Below are 6000 nucleotides of genomic sequence, written 5' to 3' on the forward strand. Positions count from 1 at the left end.
ATTGTACATGAGTAGAAGTTCCTAAGGATCTTCTGACTGACTTGGAACTTCCTTAGGCGCCTGAGGAAGTAAAGGCGTTGTCGTGCCTTCTTCACAACACTGTCAATGTGTGTGGTCCATGTCAAGTCCTCGGATATGTGGGCTCCGAGGTACTTGAAACTGTTCACTCTCTCAACCGGTGCCCCGTCGATGCTGAGGGGGCTGTATAGTAGTCCTTGACCCCCGACCTCCTGAAGTCCACAATCATCTCTTTTGTTTTGCTGACGTTCAGGGAGAGGAAGCAATAAACACAGTCCAGGAGCAGCAGGTAATCAAACTAAAATAACAGGCTGGCAGCGTGGCTACATGGGTAGGGCTCCCGGACAGGCCGCTTTTATTGGACTCAATTCGATTTAGTCCAATAGAAACCGGATAAAATCCTAATGGATAGGATAAAAAAAGAAATCCTATTGGATTTTGGAACAAGTGTAATTGGACTCTATTGTCCTATAGGATTTGTATCGTATTAGCTAAAATCATATTGGGATAAGTTTTGAAATCTTATAGGATTATCTAATGCTGTTTATTTTATTAGAATCACATAGGACTTTTTGACTAGGGTCAGCAGCTTAAACTGCCACATAGAAAGATGTTGTACCTGACCTTCTCATGTTACCAGCTTTCTAAAAGTGGTATCTATATCTATGTAACCTTGTTAGTTCATATCCTGTCCCCATCTATGGTTTACTGTAATGTCTTTGCCCGTCCATAGAGTAATACATTACACTCCTCAACCGAAAACCCTTATTACACATAATTTACCCTCCTGCTGAGAGCAAACAGAATACAGCTGTCTAAAATAAGATTATATTTATATTTATATTTAACAACATAGTCCACTTTACTCCATCCTTGAAATAGCATGCAAACTCACAAAGCCAAAGCCCATTTTGATTTAAGACCCAATTAAGTGATTAAACCTCCAAAATGGATTAAAGTAGGCTACTTGTCTTTGGATAGACTGCTGGGCGTGGAGGCAGCAAGGTGCCAACCTGCTCATCGGGAGCAGTTAGGGGGTTCAGTGTCTTGCTCAAGGACACTTCGACACGCTGCTGGGAGGAGCCGGAATCAAACAAGGAACCTTCAGATTACCAGACGACCCACTGTCGCCCCATCATCCCAAGAACATTAAGTCAACATTGTAAATTTGAATTGTAAATATGATCATTTGAGCCTCTTAAACATGCCCTCTGACAGGCTCAGATACGGTTCTTATTACCCCTCTGTCAAACACTGCTTTTACTGCCATGATATAGTGAAGCCAGAGTCATGGAATCCAACCATGTCACGCTGTGAATAAATCAAATGGTAGGATGCTATAGCAGTATCTAATTTTTATGTGTGGATTGTGGAGTCCCCAATCGAGGCCAATTTCCGTCGCTGGAATAAATCTCAACGTGAGTACCACGAATCAGTTCAGTAAATTAGTTTGAATATGGCCACCGGTCATTGGGGACATTGAATCCGTGTGTTGTGTTTAATTACAGCTCAATGAAATTATATGGTAGTGGTCCCTATAAGACAGGGTATTGATATTTGTTCATCTACATCATTTCATAGAGCTGTAATTAACACAACAAAATGACATCACCGGTGGCTGTATTCAAACTCATTTACTCTCAATAACTGTCAAACTAAATGTATGTGTACAAAACAGGTTTTTTGGGATGTGTGTGAGATTACTGTACAAAATAAATCAGCATTGTTTCTTGGCGAAGTGCCCCTTTAAGACCAATGCGTCCACTTAATCCTACATTTAGTGTAGGTAACTAAGGTTGGGTTTGAACATTTGACCTGTTAGAGTTAGACACTTTACCCGTTTACAATATGTTCATGATGAAAACTTTGAGTTGAATCTGTAAAAATCTTGGCTACGTTCAGATTGCAGACAAAAGTGGCCCGAATCAGATTTTTGTGACTCAGTGTGACTGACTCATGTCAGTGTGAACAGCACAAATCACATCGAATGTGATCTTTTAAATTCTGAATTGGGCCACTTTCATATGTGGTCCTAAATCAGATACAGGTCTGATTTTTTTGCAAAGCGACCTCAGTCTGAACAGTCATGAGAATTCATGCTACTTTTACGTCAGTCTAGATTGACATTCATCACACGTCTGCGCTGGTTGAATAGACATGAAGACAGCTGTCGGTGGAGGGACACATGGGGTTTACCTTATAAGTATTTAGGGTGACACTTCTGTACAAGCAAAACATGAGGGGACGTATCATAACCGGTCTGTGTTTGCAAAGCATATTGAAAGAAGAAATGTCTCTCCTCCTTGTCCCCGTTCTCTGCTTACAAATTAATTGGCCTCCACACCACTGCACATCTATTTATAAATTAAATCATAAACTGTGACTTCAGTGTCCTCCGTGTTTACTTTCATCTTCGTTATTTTTCTAGTGCCTTGTTTTTCTACTTTATTTATCTTTTTTAAGATTCTTTATTTTAGCATTAAACTTAATACTTTAAATTCTAGTTTATGTCTTTTGTGATTCTGTGTGAAGGGTGGACTAGTAAAGTAACATGTGTACGGTGTAACTGTCTGTTTTCTGTGCATATGACGAATAAAAATCTTCATGAATCTTGAATTTTGTCAGTTCAGGAGCGTGACCAGGTCTGAAAAAAAGAAATGTGAATAGCCAAACAATGTTCCGGTTTAGCTACAATATGTAGCGCACGCATTTGGTAACAGCTCCGCTCCCGTCACCGTTAATTTCGTTCAAAAACATTATTTTAACAAATACCAATGAGATTAAACCACATCGTATGTATTGATAGGAACTCCTACTAACTATATCAAAAGACATAAAGACTCAACATGGGGGGTAAGGATGAGAAAAAGGGTAGAAAGAAACACGAAGCAGCAAATCCAACGGCGACGATTGATACACGATCCAAGAAAACAACAGGCGACGCGACGGCAGATCCGCTGTTGACAACCCCCGATGGGAATATAACGGTGAATATACCGGGTCCATCGGCGACTGGCTCCGAGAGGGAGACAATAGAGGACAACATAACGGGAACGACAGGAAAAAGTAGCATGAAGGACAAAGCAGAGGATATTGAGAAGATAATAGCCAACAAATCCATCGGCCCCATCACTGCACCTACAATATCAACTGGCACTGGCAGTGTAATTACACAACCCGACTTCAACTCTCTGACTAGCCTGATTAACGATCTGATTAAGGAACAGATGGTAGCTTTCAAAGTACACGTCGCACACATCGATGCTAAATTCGAAGAAGTTATGGAAGCGGTCGCTGTACAGTCCGTGCGAATCACGACAGTGGAGAATACGGTGACAGAAATTACACAGGCAGTCAAAGAGAACGAGAAGATCGTCAACGATGGTTTGACAGAGGTAACGAAGGAGATAAAAAAGGTGGAAGAGGCATGTCGGATAAAAATACAAGAAGTTAAAGATGAAGCGATGGAGAGGCTACTCGAAACCCAACGTTACTACAGGCGAAATAACATCCGCATTGTAGGACTTGATGAATCAGTCAATTGCACAGACGACAAGTTTCCAACAGTGTTATCAGAGATTTTGGGTAACAACATTCTAACCACAGAGCTGATAGTGGACCAATGTTACAGAATCGGTACTCGGGAACAAAGAGGCAACGGTCCAAGAGTCATCATTGTTACTCTGCGCAAGACGGCAATAAGAGATGACATCATCAGAGTTGCACGCAACCAAAGGGGAAAGCTGAAACATGGTGAAAATTCAATATTTATCTACGAGGATCTTTGCAAAGAGGCCATCGCTCAGCGTTTCCCCTACAAGGAGGTGATGCAGAAATTGTTCAAGTGTGGCCTCAAACCAAGGCTAATATACCCGGCACTATTATCGATCGTGGGTAGAGACGGCCGTAGGGAAGGATTACGCACGCCTAAAGACGCCGAGGAATACTTGAATCTACATGGAGCAGATCCCCCAGGGCAGAACGCAACACTGTCTAGCACCAGATAAGCCTACTCATCTCTCTCTTTCTCTGTGTATCTCAGTATTAGAATGACTTTATCCGGGCTCAACAAAAGTAGCAGATGATATGCATGCCGGCAACACCAAGGCACAATGTGTATAATATGGTTCGTAATGCATTATATTTACAGACTTCTGGTCTCCGTGGAGACAAGAATATATCATTGACACTATGAACAATCTGGAATATTCTGGGCTCATCGCTCGACTGCTCTGGGTCACTAAGAAATATCCCGAAAATACTAGTAGTCATGAACCCTGGGTAGGAAGATCATTCTGGAACATAACAGCAGTCTGTTAGTATATAATAGTGTATTCTACAACCTTCTAGAATATAATGCACCATTACAACGAAGGCCTGCAACTCTAACATTAACATCCGGTGTGTATAAGCATAAGCAATGATCAATTGACTGAAGTTTAATCAGGCCTTAATAAGGCTTTAAAAAAAATCAGCCACACCTAAACGTATGAGCACAACAAGGTTATTCTAATAATTTAAATAATCACTCCACTGATGTAGAGATTGGCACAATGTAGCTCTAAAAGTCTCTGTTTTTCTCTTTTATCTATTTATTCAATTCTGTTCTAGTGGTTTCTCCATGTTGAGTTTTATTTGAGCTCTCACTCCTTTTTTTCTTTTTTATATTACATTGTTCTTTCCCATTGTTCTTCATATTAAGGTGTTAGTGTTTCTCTACAATATTTTCCTTTTTCTGATGTTTCCTACATAAGTTAGTAGAAGGTTCAAATGAATATATCAATGAAGGTATATTCTTTTTTTTCATTTTTCATAATATTTCACTACAGTAAGGGAAGGCGCAAGACCAAAAGCGACATTCTATTGAATTAGAATGAAAATGTTAGATCCTATGGCAATTAGCATAGGAAGATTAGGATTACAAAGCTCAGTTTGGCCAATCCGGTGGCCTAAGGGAGGGAGTCATACGCGGAGGATGTTTTTATGGAACACAGGCCTGTACGACTCTCTGGGAGAGGGGAAAAAAGGGGATTTTTATTTGTATATATATATGTTTTTAAGCTCGGCTCTCAACGGGACCTCAATAATTGGATGTACATCTATTGTAGCTTCGCACTCCAGAAGCATTACCAAAAACTACACAAAAACATGTATAGATTATGGCTAGTTTGAATATAATGATATGGAACACTGGTGGGATAAATAAACAACACAAACGCAAAAGCGTGCTCACACTGATGAAAAAAGAACATGTGGACGTGGCTCTACTAAGCGAAACGCACATTTTAGAGGAATGAATGAATGAATGAATGAATGAATGAATGAATGAATGAATGAATGAATGAATGAATGAAAACTTTATTTAACAGATTGCAGAATGGGTACAATACAGTACGGCTCAATACATATAATTGTTAAGGGGATGCAGACCTGAGAAAGACGTTTGTCTTGTTTCCATCAGGGTCCCCCATTTTCAATTCATATAGACATTTATGACATACACAACATACATGACATTTATGGCATAGGGACATATAGGTATTTAGTACTGATACATTTGTGACATAAGCGGTATTCAAATATACAGTACTGTTACCCCTAGATCCTGACAGAGTATATACATATGATGGGGAGGGGACTGTACATTAGGAGGGGGTGGGTGGGTGGGAGGGAAATATACATACGGCGGGGAGGGAATATATACATGCGGTGGGGAGGAGACTGTCTATTAGGAGATGGTGGGGGTTTTGGGCATTTACGGTGGCCAGTTTCGAATTGCAGCCTCCCGTAGGTGCTCTTTAAGAGCGGTTTTGAATGTGGGCAGGGATTCACATTCCTTTACAGCTTTGGGTAGGGCGTTCCACATTGTTGTGGCATAATTGCGAAACGTGTTTAGTCCCTTGTTTGAGCCGAATCTGGGTTTAACATGATTTGTTGAGCTTCCTCTGGTGTAGTGGTTGTGGTATTCACTGACCTTTGGGA

The sequence above is a fragment of the Notolepis coatsorum genome (assembly GCF_963971535.1).
Source record: "Notolepis coatsorum genome assembly, chromosome: 13".
Classification (NCBI taxonomy): Eukaryota; Metazoa; Chordata; class Actinopteri; order Aulopiformes; family Paralepididae; genus Notolepis; species Notolepis coatsorum.